Raw genomic sequence first — 18,119 nt, forward strand, 5'->3', positions numbered from 1 at the left:
TGATGACGTTCAACGATTGAGAGCCAAACCCATGTTGGAACGCGTTGAATCTTTTTACGTCCGTTGGTTCGAGTTCTGAAATCAAGTCTGCAACTTTTCTGTCAAAAAATGGCTCTGTCCAATTATTTTAGAATTCGTTTTCCGAAACCATTTCATTTTTTCCAAGTTCAAACCACCGTTTAAGCGCATCATCACCGGTTCCATCCACATACTCTAAACAAAAAGATTTGCTTAAGGTATTTTTCACTCCTACCTGTAAAGCTAGTAGACGAGCGAAAGAAACACCCAAGACACCTTTAGCTGCCGGGCGAACTGCTTGTGAAAACTGATTATCATCCATTTTCACATTAATGACCCTGCATAACGAATTTCTTATTTTTATTGCGAAGCGTTCCAAAATATCTTTTCGCAAAAACATAGAAATTTTGGCGTGCTAAAGCAATTTCCGGGAGATGAAAGCATAATGGGGGTCTAAGAAAAAATTTGATAGTCAGATGGTTGGAAATCAAGCCTAGCAGATTGAGGAAACTAACAACAGCACATAAAAACTACTGAGTTGAAAACACTCAAAAAGATTGACCTGATATGAAATTACGAGTCTATCAGATACTTATACTATGCTGCGCTTTTCTTCCCCTGATGAAAAATACATTTCAAACGATTCCGAAATTATGTGCATTGTCAGGATTTCACAATAAACTAATCTAAATGAGGATAAAACATCAATTTATTAATATTCTTTACAATATTTCACATTAACTTTGGTTCTGAACCATCAAGGTGAACACTCTATGAGACAGAGAGATTTAAAATGTAACTTGTGATCATTTTTGCACATTTGTGCATCGTCAATTTTGAAGGTATTAGAGTTTTATAGAATGATTATCGATCAAAAAAATCCTAAGACAATGGCTATACGAATTTTAAAAATTCAACCAAAAAGGAATTTGCAAATTTGAATTTCGCGGCAAAATACATCAAAAATAAATCATTAGACTTAAGTTTCTGAGATATTCTATCAATTTTATCTGTTAATCAAATTAAATTTAAATTTAAATTTTCGCTTTGTCGGTTTTTTCAATTTCGAATTATGTCAATTTTTAGTTTATTTTGTAGTAGCCGAAAACTTCTTTTCGAAAGTATAAATAAAGGGTCAGATACCTGCCCCTGGACTCATCGCGCTTGTTGTTTCTCGGTATCCCCTTCCAGATGTGATGTGCTTCTAGTGTCAGTAGCTTGACGTTGATGATAGCTTGGTCTATAACCACCTTTGACAATCCGGCTCTCGTGTCCTCATTTCTGCACCACCCTAGATGTTGTCCTACGGTTAAGTCCTCTTTTCGGTGTTCGTCAATCCTGGTGGTTATATGTCAAACCGTTTGGCCAACATAGGTGGAGCTATATACACAACATGAAAGCTTGCAGACCACTTTTGATTTTAGTTCACGCGTATAAGAAGACTTTACTGTTGTTAGGCAGGTTTTCAGCTTTCTGGTGTTGCAAAAAATTGGTGCCGTGATTATGTTTTGCACCTTATTTTTAAAAGTCAGACCATCATTGCCTTGGTGCTGCGCCACAATCATGGGTGAAGTATCTGTATTATCAAAACCCTCTTGATGTAGGTCCTTGTCAGGGTTTTTTTTTACTTTCCCTTTGATGAGTCTGTCGAGGGTACTCGAAACAATCTTATCAGTCTAATATTCTGGGTATTAGCTGTCCACCCACTGTTTTCTACTTACCATCATGGCCGTACCCAAATTGTTACAAGTTGAAGTGGTTCTAAAAACTCGATGAATTGCGCCTTCTATCATTTTCTTCTTATAAGGGAGTGGAGCGCAAAACTAAGAATTGTCCCTGTATCAGTTGCTTTTTAATATATTCCATAGGTTACGTTTTTAGGTGTGTCGACCCTAATATTAATTTGAAGAAAGGCTAAGATGCCTTTCTTGATAGCCTTTTCTAAAGTACCTTTGTAGATTAGGATGTAATTGATTTGCAGCGTCTCGTATTTCTTCTAGATCTTTTTTCACAGTTCTCACGATATAATCTATATATATCAAAAAACTTTTATTTCTTCTGAGTGTTGGTTTCTTTCTTTTAACTCACAGATACCCAAAACCAGCGACTTCAGGTGACAGAATTGTTCTATAAAATTGCCAAAATTATATGCCAAGCCAATAAAAACAACGCTCAGAAGATTCATAATCTTGCTCAGCTAAAACTAGCATTATTGAAGAGGAAAACAGGGAAACCCTGGACAATCAGAAAAATTTTGATACTCCCGTAAATTACTGCAACTACTTCAAGGTGTATGATATAGAGAAGACTTTACGAAATATTGAAATTTGATATTAATCAACTCCAACTTAGCAACTTCACGGACACTGGCTTGATGCTCTCGCCGTACTGCAGTGTCGACTGACTGAGAAAAAAACAGGAGTCAGGACAAGCAAGCAAGTTTAATATTTGATACAAAAACTCGAAAAAAAATCAATGATACAAAGAACTTGTCGAACATGTCAAAAAATCATTAAAAAATCAAATAAAACGGTGAGAAACATTGCAAAAAACCCGGAATACCAGACTCAAAAAACCGTTCGTCTCAGCGCTTCCTCGACGTTGGGCAGGCCTTTTCTCCAACAGTACACTATCGCCCTGGTTTGGGTACTTCTCGTTCTTAGATAGTTGGAAATATCGCCAAGGCTTCCGGGTTGATATTTGTTTTATCTGTGGCTGCTAATTGAATTGTTGATGACGTCGTGCAACACCGCAACGCCTTCTCTTGAAAGCAGGGGCCCCTTGTCTGGGAAAAATTACTTCCCTTACAGTTTTATAAACTAAATATAAATTAAATTTGGTTGAAAGATAAAATTATTAGATTGCCTCGGAATTTTACGTCTGTTGATATGATCATGATGTATATTTAACATGATTTTCAAGTTTGCAAGCTTCAGATTGCTTGAGTTTGTTTTCTTTTGTATAACCATTGTCTTAGGATGTTTTTAAGACCGATAAACATTCTACGAAAGTTTGAAACTTTAAACCTGATTAAGCAAAAAAGTTTTTCAGTTTAACTTTTTAATTACCTCTTGAACAAGTTAGCCAATGACAGTTGACCTTTAAATTCATTATTTAGATGAAATGACATTTAACCCCTAGAATAATTTAAATGAGATTTTGCCAAAGTGAACTTGTTCATTTGAAATTCGCTTCCTGAAATTTGATTTTAGACTACAAAGCGCTTCCCAATCAAAACTATTTTTTACTTGGACTCACGCAAAGTATCGCCCTCAAAACCTCCCGTCAATTGAACCGCTACGTTTTTTTCTTCTGGGTGACAAAGCTTAAAGCAAACCACTTCAAATGAGTTATAAAATAGCATTTCGACAATCTGTTTGAACAATTTTTCCAATGAGAACAAGCTTGTTCATAATTAATTCGATTAGCTCAAAAAACATCAATTAATTTGTCTGGAAGTTTCTACGCCATAGTTTCGATTATGTTATTTACGTTTTATAATAAAAAACCTAAACTAATTTCAGACTGAGTTTTCAGTATCAACTCCCTGCTTCTAAATTCATCGCGCAGGTTCAAGACCTGTTTTTTTTCTGATATGTAAGGCCTCTAGTGGTCACAATGGTCACAGATACCTGCCCCTGAACTCATCGCGCTTGTTGTTTCTCGGTATCCCCTTCCAGATGTGATGTGCTTCTGGTGTCAGTAGCTTGACGTTGATGATAGCTTGGTCTATAACCTCCTTTGACAATCCGGCGCTCGTGTCCTCATTTCTGCACCACCCTAGATGTTGTCCTACGGTTAAGTCCTCTTTTCGGTGTTCGTCAAACCTGGTGGTTATATGTCAACCTTTGTAGATTAGGATGTAATTGGTTTGCAGCGTCTTGTATTTCTTCTAGATCTTTTTTCACAGTTCTCACGATATAATCTATATATATCAAAAAACTTTTATTTCTTCTGAGTGTTGGTTTCTTTCTTTTAACTCACAGAAACCCAAAACCAGCGACTTTTCAAGTGACAGAATTGTTCTATAAAATTGCCAAAATTATATGCCAAGCCCATAAAAACAACGCTCAGAAGATTGATAATCTTGCTCAGCTAAAACTAGCATTATTGAAGAGGAAAACAGGGAAACCCTGGACAATCAGAAAAACTTTGATACTCCCGTAAATTACTGTAACTACTTCAAGGTGTATGATATAGAGAAGACTTAATGAAATATTGAAATTTGATTTTAATCAACTCCAACTTAGCAACTTCACGGACACTGGCTTGATGCTCTCGCCGTACTGCAGTGTCGACTGACTGAGAAAAAAACAGGAGTCAGGACAAGCAAGCGAGTTTAATATTTGAAACAAAAACTCGAAAAAAAATCATTGATACAAAGAACTTGTCGAACATGTCAAAAAATCATTAAAAAATCAAATAAAACGGTGAGAAACATTGCAAAAAACCCGGAATACCAGACAAAATATCGATTATTTTGATTTTTGGTTGGGCTGTGATTATTCAAATATTCTTGACAAAAAAAATTCGAACGACTTTAACGGAAAGTTGAAGAAAAAATATCTGAAAAAACGTAAGCTTCGTTCAGAAGAAAAAAAGATCACTTTACGAATTAACAGCGGACTATCTGTTGTCGGAGGGACTTGGAAGATCCTTATCTTAAGCTGAAATCAGCGGTTAAGATCTAGAAAAACTCCAACTACGGGGAGAACTTAAATAATAGTTGAGTAGGGTGGTAGTTAAGTATGGCAATGGTAAGTTTGGTTTCCAAGATGTTATTAACCGAAGCATTCTATCGTTCTAGCGACTTTGGAAGGTTCTTAACACCTTTTGAGCTTTTAGCCAAACAAAAAAAAACTGGAAATACTTCTTGACTTCAATTTGGTGTACAGATGTTCACATATGCCATTGCTCCTTTTCAGACTCAACAGCTCTTTGTTAATGTCTTTCACAATGTTCAACACTACCAAATATCAGTTTTAATCATTGCTTTAAATTGGTCTCATTGTAAAAAATTCAGCAGTATGGCTTCGCATTGGTCTTTTTTCATGATACAAAACCCAACCCCTTTATCAAACGGCACTGCTTAAAGATAGTTGTTTTCGAGAATTTTTCTCTATTTTCTAGCCCTCCATCAGACGGTATCTGTTTCACTCGCTTTGCATAGTTTTTGCTGCCATTTTAACCTCTTACAGTGACTCCCCTGCTACGACCTAATTTTTCAGTTGGGACAAAAAAAAACATCCACATTAGCAAAAAAAAAAATTTCCTTGAATTTACCCCGAGCCCGTTATTTGGATCCTGGGGATAAAATTTTCCTGCACCCACCTTGATAAATCAAAACCCTCTATAACTTTTACTGACCTATCGCATTCGTTACCTAACCGTTCATCTCGTTTTTTTGAATTTTTTTTTGATTTTGTTTTTGTGGTTTTTGTTTACTGTGTTTGAACTCTTTCTGTTCACGTGTATAAAGAAATCAAAAACTGACGGCCAAAATTTTTTGTCAACACCCGCTGCACTATCACGCAAGGCCTCCCTAACATGGCACTGATATTCTTTTCGTGAATTTTAGCCTTATTTATTTCAATTCCGAGTAATTTTAGTTGAAAACAATTAACCGCTTGCTCTTAAAAAAAAAACATTTTGCAGCACTTGGAATTGAAAAAAAAATACCGTATTATATCAGGTATTGTATCGTTTTCTAAGCATGTTCTCAGAAACATAAGCCTCTGAAAAAACTATTCATTTTAAGATACCATTTAAGATAATCAGGCACTAGTTTACACCAAAGTTTATTCTTTAGTATCCACCGTAAAAAAGTTGAGGGAGAATTATTGAGTTCATTACTTCGCAGGCCACGAGAAAGAAACCTCACGAGGAACTTAGCCAAGAGCAAACAAAACAACATTAACAATATAAAGAAGTACCATCCGCTTGATCCTTCTCAACCCGCTTCGCTAGTGTCTTCCTTCTCGTCTGTGAGGGTCTGTTCTTGACTGAAACTGTCTTTCCAATCAGTACTGGTAGATTTCGCTATATCTCCACTACAAGCCTGAGCGACTTCAACTCTAGGACATTATCTTTGCGAAGCTCCAAATAGTTTCCCAGCAGTTTTGGCTCGTGTTTTCCCTTCCTCTTCAAAAGGAGGTACTTGATCACGAGTAGGACCAAAGCTACCGTTCGTCTCAGCGCTTCCTCGACGTTGGGCAGGCCTTTTCTCCAACAGTACACTATCGCCCTGGTTTGCGTACTTCTCGTTCTTAGATAGTTGGAAATATCGCCAAGGCTTCCGGGTTGATATTTGTTTTATCTGTGGCTGCTAATTGAATTGTTGATGACATCGTGCAACACCGCAACGCCTTCTCTTGAAAGCAGGGGCCCCTTGTCTGGGAAAAATTACTTCCCTTACAGTTTTATAAACCAAATATAAATTAAATTTGGTTGAAAGATAAAATTATTAGATTGCCTCGGAATTTTACGTCTGTTGATATGATCATGATGTATATTTAACATGATTTTCAAGTTTGCAAGCTTCAGATTGCTTGAGTTTGTTTTCTTTTGTATAACCATTGTCTTAGGATGTTTTTAAGATCGATAAACATTCTACGAAAAATTGAAACTTTAAACCTGATAAAGCAAAAAACTTTTTCAGTTTAATTTTTTAATTACCTCTTGAACAAATTAGCCAATGACAGTTGACCTTTAAATTCATTATTTAGATGAAATGACATTTAACCCCTAGAAGGATTTTAATGAGATTTTGCCAAAGTCAACTTGTTCATTTGAAATTCGCTTCCTGAAATTTGATTTTAGACTACAAAGCGCTTCCCAATCAAAACTATTTTTACCTGGACTCACGCAAAGTATCGCCCTCAAAACTTCCCGTCAATTGAACCGCTACGTTTTTTTCTTCTGGGTGACAAAGCTTAAAGCAAACCACTTCAAGTGAGTTATAAAATAGCATTTCGACAATCTGTTTGAACAATTTTTCCAATGAGAACAAGCTTGTTCATAATTAATTCGATTAGCTCAAAAAACATCAATTAATTTGTCTGGAAGTTTCTACGCCATAGTTTCGATTATGTTATTTACGTTTTATAATAAAAAACCTAAACTAATTTCAGACTGAATTTTCAGTATCAACTCCCTGCTTCTACATTCATCGCGCAGGTTCAAGACCTGTTTTTTCTGATATGTAAGGCCTCTATTGGTCACAATTGTGTTTGGTTGTTTGACCTTTCCATAATTTCCATTTAACATCTGCATTGTTATAGGTGAAGGCACACTGGTGAATCTGTTTTCTTATGTTCCTCATTTTCGTTGAAAATTCTAATTCCTTGCTTTGGCCCGATGTAAATATGTTAGTGGGAACCGAACTGGATTCGATGCAATACAGATCAATGGCAAAACTCTCTGTTTTAAACTCTCTGTTTTAAAAAGCTGCCTGCTCTGGGTTCCTCAGTCCATATGCTAAGGTTCCTACAAAACTTGCTCAAAAAAACTCTGTGCTGTGGTCAGCCGCGCCCTGAATCTCAAAAGCTCTATATACTTGTCATTCTTCCGCTCTTCGTCTTCAGCGATAGCCGTACCAGGGTTACAATCAGACCCGGCACTAATCCTAGGGGCGCAGGAGTCTACTTTCGTTACATCCCACAACAGCTGCTTAGCAACAGCCCATGGAATGAGCGTCGATCCGTCTGGTCGCTTCTGATTGGTCCTGTAGAGGTGTCGTGGTTCTAAAACAGAGAGAATGTGAGTAGAAGACAAACTCTGCCTGATAAGGGTATTTAGGTTCGAAGGCCTTTAAGAATCTCCCTGCACTTTTGAAACAGAAAAGGCCATGCCAATCATCTTGGGTAATGTCTTTTCCGCACACGCAATTATGCTGTTCGCAATCTTTAAATTTTTGTGCGTGATGACGTTCAACGATTGAGAGCCAAACCCATGTTGGAACGCGTTGAATCTTTTTACGTCCGTTGGTTCGAGTTCTGAAATCAAGTCTGCAACTTTTCTGTCAAAAAATGGCTCTGTCCAATTATTTTAGAATTCGTTTTCCGAAACCATTTCATTTTTTCCAAGTTCAAACCACCGTTTAAGCGCATCATCACCGGTTCCATCCACATACTCTAAACAAAAAGATTTGCTTAAGGTATTTTTCACTCCTACCTGTAAAGCTAGTAGACGAGCGAAAGAAACACCCAAGACACCTTTAGCTGCCGGGCGAACTGCTTGTGAAAACTGATTATCATCCATTTTCACATTAATGACCCTGCATAACGAATTTCTTATTTTTATTGCGAAGCGTTCCAAAATATCTTTTCGCAAAAACATAGAAATTTTGGCGTGCTAAAGCAATTTCCGGGAGATGAAAGCATAATGGGGGTCTAAGAAAAAATTTGATAGTCAGATGGTTGGAAATCAAGCCTAGCAGATTGAGGAAACTAACAACAGCACATAAAAACTACTGAGTTGAAAACACTCAAAAAGATTGACCTGATATGAAATTACGAGTCTATCAGATACTTATACTATGCTGCGCTTTTCTTCCCCTGATGAAAAATACATTTCAAACGATTCCGAAATTATGTGCATTGTCAGGATTTCACAATAAACTAATCTAAATGAGGATAAAACATCAATTTATTAATATTCTTTACAATATTTCACATTAACTTTGGTTCTGAACCATCAAGGTGAACACTCTATGAGACAGAGAGATTTAAAATGTAACTTGTGATCATTTTTGCACATTTGTGCATCGTCAATTTTGAAGGTATTAGAGTTTTATAGAATGATTATCGATCAAAAAAATCCTAAGACAATGGCTATACGAATTTTAAAAATTCAACCAAAAAGGAATTTGCAAATTTGAATTTCGCGGCAAAATACATCAAAAATAAATCATTAGACTTAAGTTTCTGAGATATTCTATCAATTTTATCTGTTAATCAAATTAAATTTAAATTTAAATTTTCGCTTTGTCGGTTTTTTCAATTTCGAATTATGTCAATTTTTAGTTTATTTTGTAGTAGCCGAAAACTTCTTTTCGAAAGTATAAATAAAGGGTCAGATACCTGCCCCTGGACTCATCGCGCTTGTTGTTTCTCGGTATCCCCTTCCAGATGTGATGTGCTTCTAGTGTCAGTAGCTTGACGTTGATGATAGCTTGGTCTATAACCACCTTTGACAATCCGGCTCTCGTGTCCTCATTTCTGCACCACCCTAGATGTTGTCCTACGGTTAAGTCCTCTTTTCGGTGTTCGTCAATCCTGGTGGTTATATGTCAAACCGTTTGGCCAACATAGGTGGAGCTATATACACAACATGAAAGCTTGCAGACCACTTTTGATTTTAGTTCACGCGTATAAGAAGACTTTACTGTTGTTAGGCAGGTTTTCAGCTTTCTGGTGTTGCAAAAAATTGGTGCCGTGATTATGTTTTGCACCTTATTTTTAAAAGTCAGACCATCATTGCCTTGGTGCTGCGCCACAATCATGGGTGAAGTATCTGTATTATCAAAACCCTCTTGATGTAGGTCCTTGTCAGGGTTTTTTTTTACTTTCCCTTTGATGAGTCTGTCGAGGGTACTCGAAACAATCTTATCAGTCTAATATTCTGGGTATTAGCTGTCCACCCACTGTTTTCTACTTACCATCATGGCCGTACCCAAATTGTTACAAGTTGAAGTGGTTCTAAAAACTCGATGAATTGCGCCTTCTATCATTTTCTTCTTATAAGGGAGTGGAGCGCAAAACTAAGAATTGTCCCTGTATCAGTTGCTTTTTAATATATTCCATAGGTTACGTTTTTAGGTGTGTCGACCCTAATATTAATTTGAAGAAAGGCTAAGATGCCTTTCTTGATAGCCTTTTCTAAAGTACCTTTGTAGATTAGGATGTAATTGATTTGCAGCGTCTCGTATTTCTTCTAGATCTTTTTTCACAGTTCTCACGATATAATCTATATATATCAAAAAACTTTTATTTCTTCTGAGTGTTGGTTTCTTTCTTTTAACTCACAGATACCCAAAACCAGCGACTTCAGGTGACAGAATTGTTCTATAAAATTGCCAAAATTATATGCCAAGCCAATAAAAACAACGCTCAGAAGATTCATAATCTTGCTCAGCTAAAACTAGCATTATTGAAGAGGAAAACAGGGAAACCCTGGACAATCAGAAAAATTTTGATACTCCCGTAAATTACTGCAACTACTTCAAGGTGTATGATATAGAGAAGACTTTACGAAATATTGAAATTTGATATTAATCAACTCCAACTTAGCAACTTCACGGACACTGGCTTGATGCTCTCGCCGTACTGCAGTGTCGACTGACTGAGAAAAAAACAGGAGTCAGGACAAGCAAGCAAGTTTAATATTTGATACAAAAACTCGAAAAAAAATCAATGATACAAAGAACTTGTCGAACATGTCAAAAAATCATTAAAAAATCAAATAAAACGGTGAGAAACATTGCAAAAAACCCGGAATACCAGACTCAAAAAACCGTTCGTCTCAGCGCTTCCTCGACGTTGGGCAGGCCTTTTCTCCAACAGTACACTATCGCCCTGGTTTGGGTACTTCTCGTTCTTAGATAGTTGGAAATATCGCCAAGGCTTCCGGGTTGATATTTGTTTTATCTGTGGCTGCTAATTGAATTGTTGATGACGTCGTGCAACACCGCAACGCCTTCTCTTGAAAGCAGGGGCCCCTTGTCTGGGAAAAATTACTTCCCTTACAGTTTTATAAACTAAATATAAATTAAATTTGGTTGAAAGATAAAATTATTAGATTGCCTCGGAATTTTACGTCTGTTGATATGATCATGATGTATATTTAACATGATTTTCAAGTTTGCAAGCTTCAGATTGCTTGAGTTTGTTTTCTTTTGTATAACCATTGTCTTAGGATGTTTTTAAGACCGATAAACATTCTACGAAAGTTTGAAACTTTAAACCTGATTAAGCAAAAAAGTTTTTCAGTTTAACTTTTTAATTACCTCTTGAACAAGTTAGCCAATGACAGTTGACCTTTAAATTCATTATTTAGATGAAATGACATTTAACCCCTAGAATAATTTAAATGAGATTTTGCCAAAGTGAACTTGTTCATTTGAAATTCGCTTCCTGAAATTTGATTTTAGACTACAAAGCGCTTCCCAATCAAAACTATTTTTTACTTGGACTCACGCAAAGTATCGCCCTCAAAACCTCCCGTCAATTGAACCGCTACGTTTTTTTCTTCTGGGTGACAAAGCTTAAAGCAAACCACTTCAAATGAGTTATAAAATAGCATTTCGACAATCTGTTTGAACAATTTTTCCAATGAGAACAAGCTTGTTCATAATTAATTCGATTAGCTCAAAAAACATCAATTAATTTGTCTGGAAGTTTCTACGCCATAGTTTCGATTATGTTATTTACGTTTTATAATAAAAAACCTAAACTAATTTCAGACTGAGTTTTCAGTATCAACTCCCTGCTTCTAAATTCATCGCGCAGGTTCAAGACCTGTTTTTTTTCTGATATGTAAGGCCTCTAGTGGTCACAATGGTCACAGATACCTGCCCCTGAACTCATCGCGCTTGTTGTTTCTCGGTATCCCCTTCCAGATGTGATGTGCTTCTGGTGTCAGTAGCTTGACGTTGATGATAGCTTGGTCTATAACCTCCTTTGACAATCCGGCGCTCGTGTCCTCATTTCTGCACCACCCTAGATGTTGTCCTACGGTTAAGTCCTCTTTTCGGTGTTCGTCAAACCTGGTGGTTATATGTCAACCTTTGTAGATTAGGATGTAATTGGTTTGCAGCGTCTTGTATTTCTTCTAGATCTTTTTTCACAGTTCTCACGATATAATCTATATATATCAAAAAACTTTTATTTCTTCTGAGTGTTGGTTTCTTTCTTTTAACTCACAGAAACCCAAAACCAGCGACTTTTCAAGTGACAGAATTGTTCTATAAAATTGCCAAAATTATATGCCAAGCCCATAAAAACAACGCTCAGAAGATTGATAATCTTGCTCAGCTAAAACTAGCATTATTGAAGAGGAAAACAGGGAAACCCTGGACAATCAGAAAAACTTTGATACTCCCGTAAATTACTGTAACTACTTCAAGGTGTATGATATAGAGAAGACTTAATGAAATATTGAAATTTGATTTTAATCAACTCCAACTTAGCAACTTCACGGACACTGGCTTGATGCTCTCGCCGTACTGCAGTGTCGACTGACTGAGAAAAAAACAGGAGTCAGGACAAGCAAGCGAGTTTAATATTTGAAACAAAAACTCGAAAAAAAATCATTGATACAAAGAACTTGTCGAACATGTCAAAAAATCATTAAAAAATCAAATAAAACGGTGAGAAACATTGCAAAAAACCCGGAATACCAGACAAAATATCGATTATTTTGATTTTTGGTTGGGCTGTGATTATTCAAATATTCTTGACAAAAAAAATTCGAACGACTTTAACGGAAAGTTGAAGAAAAAATATCTGAAAAAACGTAAGCTTCGTTCAGAAGAAAAAAAGATCACTTTACGAATTAACAGCGGACTATCTGTTGTCGGAGGGACTTGGAAGATCCTTATCTTAAGCTGAAATCAGCGGTTAAGATCTAGAAAAACTCCAACTACGGGGAGAACTTAAATAATAGTTGAGTAGGGTGGTAGTTAAGTATGGCAATGGTAAGTTTGGTTTCCAAGATGTTATTAACCGAAGCATTCTATCGTTCTAGCGACTTTGGAAGGTTCTTAACACCTTTTGAGCTTTTAGCCAAACAAAAAAAAACTGGAAATACTTCTTGACTTCAATTTGGTGTACAGATGTTCACATATGCCATTGCTCCTTTTCAGACTCAACAGCTCTTTGTTAATGTCTTTCACAATGTTCAACACTACCAAATATCAGTTTTAATCATTGCTTTAAATTGGTCTCATTGTAAAAAATTCAGCAGTATGGCTTCGCATTGGTCTTTTTTCATGATACAAAACCCAACCCCTTTATCAAACGGCACTGCTTAAAGATAGTTGTTTTCGAGAATTTTTCTCTATTTTCTAGCCCTCCATCAGACGGTATCTGTTTCACTCGCTTTGCATAGTTTTTGCTGCCATTTTAACCTCTTACAGTGACTCCCCTGCTACGACCTAATTTTTCAGTTGGGACAAAAAAAAACATCCACATTAGCAAAAAAAAAAATTTCCTTGAATTTACCCCGAGCCCGTTATTTGGATCCTGGGGATAAAATTTTCCTGCACCCACCTTGATAAATCAAAACCCTCTATAACTTTTACTGACCTATCGCATTCGTTACCTAACCGTTCATCTCGTTTTTTTGAATTTTTTTTTGATTTTGTTTTTGTGGTTTTTGTTTACTGTGTTTGAACTCTTTCTGTTCACGTGTATAAAGAAATCAAAAACTGACGGCCAAAATTTTTTGTCAACACCCGCTGCACTATCACGCAAGGCCTCCCTAACATGGCACTGATATTCTTTTCGTGAATTTTAGCCTTATTTATTTCAATTCCGAGTAATTTTAGTTGAAAACAATTAACCGCTTGCTCTTAAAAAAAAACATTTTGCAGCACTTGGAATTGAAAAAAAAATACCGTATTATATCAGGTATTGTATCGTTTTCTAAGCATGTTCTCAGAAACATAAGCCTCTGAAAAAACTATTCATTTTAAGATACCATTTAAGATAATCAGGCACTAGTTTACACCAAAGTTTATTCTTTAGTATCCACCGTAAAAAAGTTGAGGGAGAATTATTGAGTTCATTACTTCGCAGGCCACGAGAAAGAAACCTCACGAGGAACTTAGCCAAGAGCAAACAAAACAACATTAACAATATAAAGAAGTACCATCCGCTTGATCCTTCTCAACCCGCTTCGCTAGTGTCTTCCTTCTCGTCTGTGAGGGTCTGTTCTTGACTGAAACTGTCTTTCCAATCAGTACTGGTAGATTTCGCTATATCTCCACTACAAGCCTGAGCGACTTCAACTCTAGGACATTATCTTTGCGAAGCTCCAAATAGTTTCCCAGCAGTTTTGGCTCGTGTTTTCCCTTCCTCTTCAAAAGGAGGTACTTGATCACGAGTAGGACCAAAGCTACCGTTCGTCTCAGCGCTTCCTCGACGTTGGGCAGGCCTTTTCTCCAACAGTACACTATCGCCCTGGTTTGCGTACTTCTCGTTCTTAGATAGTTGGAAATATCGCCAAGGCTTCCGGGTTGATATTTGTTTTATCTGTGGCTGCTAATTGAATTGTTGATGACATCGTGCAACACCGCAACGCCTTCTCTTGAAAGCAGGGGCCCCTTGTCTGGGAAAAATTACTTCCCTTACAGTTTTATAAACCAAATATAAATTAAATTTGGTTGAAAGATAAAATTATTAGATTGCCTCGGAATTTTACGTCTGTTGATATGATCATGATGTATATTTAACATGATTTTCAAGTTTGCAAGCTTCAGATTGCTTGAGTTTGTTTTCTTTTGTATAACCATTGTCTTAGGATGTTTTTAAGATCGATAAACATTCTACGAAAAATTGAAACTTTAAACCTGATAAAGCAAAAAACTTTTTCAGTTTAATTTTTTAATTACCTCTTGAACAAATTAGCCAATGACAGTTGACCTTTAAATTCATTATTTAGATGAAATGACATTTAACCCCTAGAAGGATTTTAATGAGATTTTGCCAAAGTCAACTTGTTCATTTGAAATTCGCTTCCTGAAATTTGATTTTAGACTACAAAGCGCTTCCCAATCAAAACTATTTTTACCTGGACTCACGCAAAGTATCGCCCTCAAAACTTCCCGTCAATTGAACCGCTACGTTTTTTTCTTCTGGGTGACAAAGCTTAAAGCAAACCACTTCAAGTGAGTTATAAAATAGCATTTCGACAATCTGTTTGAACAATTTTTCCAATGAGAACAAGCTTGTTCATAATTAATTCGATTAGCTCAAAAAACATCAATTAATTTGTCTGGAAGTTTCTACGCCATAGTTTCGATTATGTTATTTACGTTTTATAATAAAAAACCTAAACTAATTTCAGACTGAATTTTCAGTATCAACTCCCTGCTTCTACATTCATCGCGCAGGTTCAAGACCTGTTTTTTCTGATATGTAAGGCCTCTATTGGTCACAATTGTGTTTGGTTGTTTGACCTTTCCATAATTTCCATTTAACATCTGCATTGTTATAGGTGAAGGCACACTGGTGAATCTGTTTTCTTATGTTCCTCATTTTCGTTGAAAATTCTAATTCCTTGCTTTGGCCCGATGTAAATATGTTAGTGGGAACCGAACTGGATTCGATGCAATACAGATCAATGGCAATTGAGTCTCAGCGACAAACCGAAATAAATCCGACAACAATCGTGTTTGCTGGCATGAATGACCATCTGCATAGTAGAGGTCTGCTGAGCAGACTCGGAGAGCCAGCAACGGCGGAAGATACGGTGTGGCCATCAATCAAAGACATTTTAAAGTCCATGGGCGAGATCATAGACGTGTTAAAGCTTCTACAAGTTGAAAGTAAACAGTTTTATTTTTAAATTTTTCAGTAATATCATACGATTTAAAATTGTCACAGTTTTGTTACAAAATTTAGCTTTGATTCATAAAATATTGAAGGTTAGAGTTTGCTGTGATTGAATAACGGCCATTTGGTTTCGAGAGATTCAAAAAGTTTCTGACTGTCCGGGTTTCCCCATTTTCTTCTTTAAAATCGCTAAAATTAGCTGAGCAAAATTATGGATCATCTCAGCTTTGGTTCTGGTTGCTTGTCATAAAACCTTGACAATTGTATAAAACAGATTTCTACCAGGTGACAAGTTTTTTGTCTTAGTGTCATTGTCGTAAAACAATAGTGCAGCTCTTAGGCATCACGAATTCTCAAATAAGTTGATGTCTTACCTTGACTTTTCCTTAGAACCTTTCCGATTCCCTACAGAGATAACCAGAGCCAATATTTTGCGAAAAGTTAAGAAAACTTGATCAACTTTCAACTTGTTTCCACCACAAAAAAACTGCACCCATGTTTGCCATCGCTGAAACCAAAATTTTTTAACGATCTTAAATCCAAACTGGTTCATAAAATGTCGTGTATCCTCTATTTTAGCTGTCAAATGTCGAACAGTTTGTCCAACATAGGTGGAAGTATATTCATTTCATGACAATTCAGCATGCCCCTGGAGAGTGGCAATACCCTGGACAAAGAGAGGAGTCGTTCTTATAACCCCCAAAGATTGAGATACCCCCAAAGCTGATGGTGCGGAACAAAGGTAATCAGAGCCAATTTTTTGCACAAAGTTTACGAAGAAAAATCAACGTTAAAGTCGTAGGCACCGAAAGAAAGCTACAAATTTGTTTACAATCGCTGAAGCCAGAATTTTCTAGTGACCTCAAATCGAGAGTAGTTTACAACTGAGATGTAGATGTAGTGGATGTACCTCTTCCTATATTGGACATATTTTTCGAACTTGACCTCAAAAAATGAGGAACATAAGAAAGCAGAATCAACGGTAGGCCACCGCCTTCAACGATGCAGATTTAAGTGCATAGCGCAGATGTTGATTGTGATTTTAGATAGGTCGAACATACAAACTAAGTTATTACACTAGAGGCAATACATACCAGGAGAGAGAAACCGGGCTGGAACACGCGTGATGAGTTTAGAAGCAGGGAATTGATACTGAAAATTCAATCCTAAGCTTTGTTTCAGTTTTTTATTCAAAAAAAAATGATCCGTCAAATCACAATTAGCACTCAGAAGCTTGCAGACAAATGAAATGAGCATCTTTTGCTGTATAAACAAAATTTTTGCAGATAAAACAAACACGAGAGAGATTAAAACAAAAGCAAATGCAGGGAATTGGAAGGTTCTAGAGAAAATCAAGGTAGAAAACTGATTTTATTTGAGAATTTAAGACGTTTGAGAACTGATGTTTTTGATTGACGATATTCAACCAAGAACCAGCGACTTTTCAAGTTACAGAATTGTTGTATAAAAAATTGCCAAATTATATGTCAAGCCCATAGAAACAACGCTGAGAAGATTCATAATCTTGCTCAGCTAAAACTAGCGTTATTAAAGAGGAAAACAGGGAAACCCTGGACAATCAGAAAAACTTTGATACTCCCGTAAATTACTTTAACTACTTCAAGGTGTACGATATAGAGAAGACTTAATGAAATATTGAAATTTGAATTTAATCAACTCCAACTTAGCAACTTCACGGACACTGGCTTGATGCTCTCGCCGTACTGCAGTGTCGACTGACTGAGAAAAAAACAGGAGTCAGGACAAGCAAGCGAGTTTGATATTTGAAACTCGAAAAGAAATCACCATGATACAAAAAACTTGTCGAACATGTCAAAAAATATTAAAAAATCAAATAAAACGGTGAGAAACATTGCGAAAAACCCGGAATACCAGACAAAAAATCGATTAATTTGATTTTGGTTTCTTTTTTGGGCTGTAATTATTCAAATATTCTTGACAAAAATAATAATTCGAACGACTTTAACGGAAACTTGAAGAAAAAATATCTGAAAAAACGTAAGCTTCGTTCAGAAGAAAAACTGATCACTTTACAAATTAACAGTGGACTAACTGTTGTCGGAGGGACTTAGAAGATCCTTATCTTAAGCTGAAATCAGCGGTTAAGATCTAGAAAAACTCCAACTACGGGGAGAACTTAAATAATAGTTTTGTAGGGTGGTTGTTAAATATGGCAATGGTAAGTTTGGTTTCCAAGATGTTATTAACGGAAGCATTCTATCGTTCTAGCGACTTTGGAAGGTTCTAAAAACCTTTTGAGTTCTTAGCCGAACTACAAAACTGGAAATATACTGTAAGAGGAACCAAGTTTGATGAACATTTTAATTACCTTGTAACGAAAACGCAAAAGTCTGCAATCGACTTCTACCGTATTTTTTTTAGATGCTATTAGAAGCAGCTATGATCTGACTGTTTAGTCTTTTGAAGGTACTACAGTAAAAACCAGTAGTTTTGGGAGATTGTCTAGCGCGTTGCGTGCAGCAGGCAGGTATGCTGAGCAGACTCGGAGAGCCAGTAACGGCGGAA

The sequence above is a fragment of the Symsagittifera roscoffensis genome, chromosome 6 (genome assembly GCF_963678635.1).
Source record: "Symsagittifera roscoffensis chromosome 6, txSymRosc1.1, whole genome shotgun sequence".
NCBI lineage: Eukaryota > Metazoa > Xenacoelomorpha > Acoela > Convolutidae > Symsagittifera > Symsagittifera roscoffensis.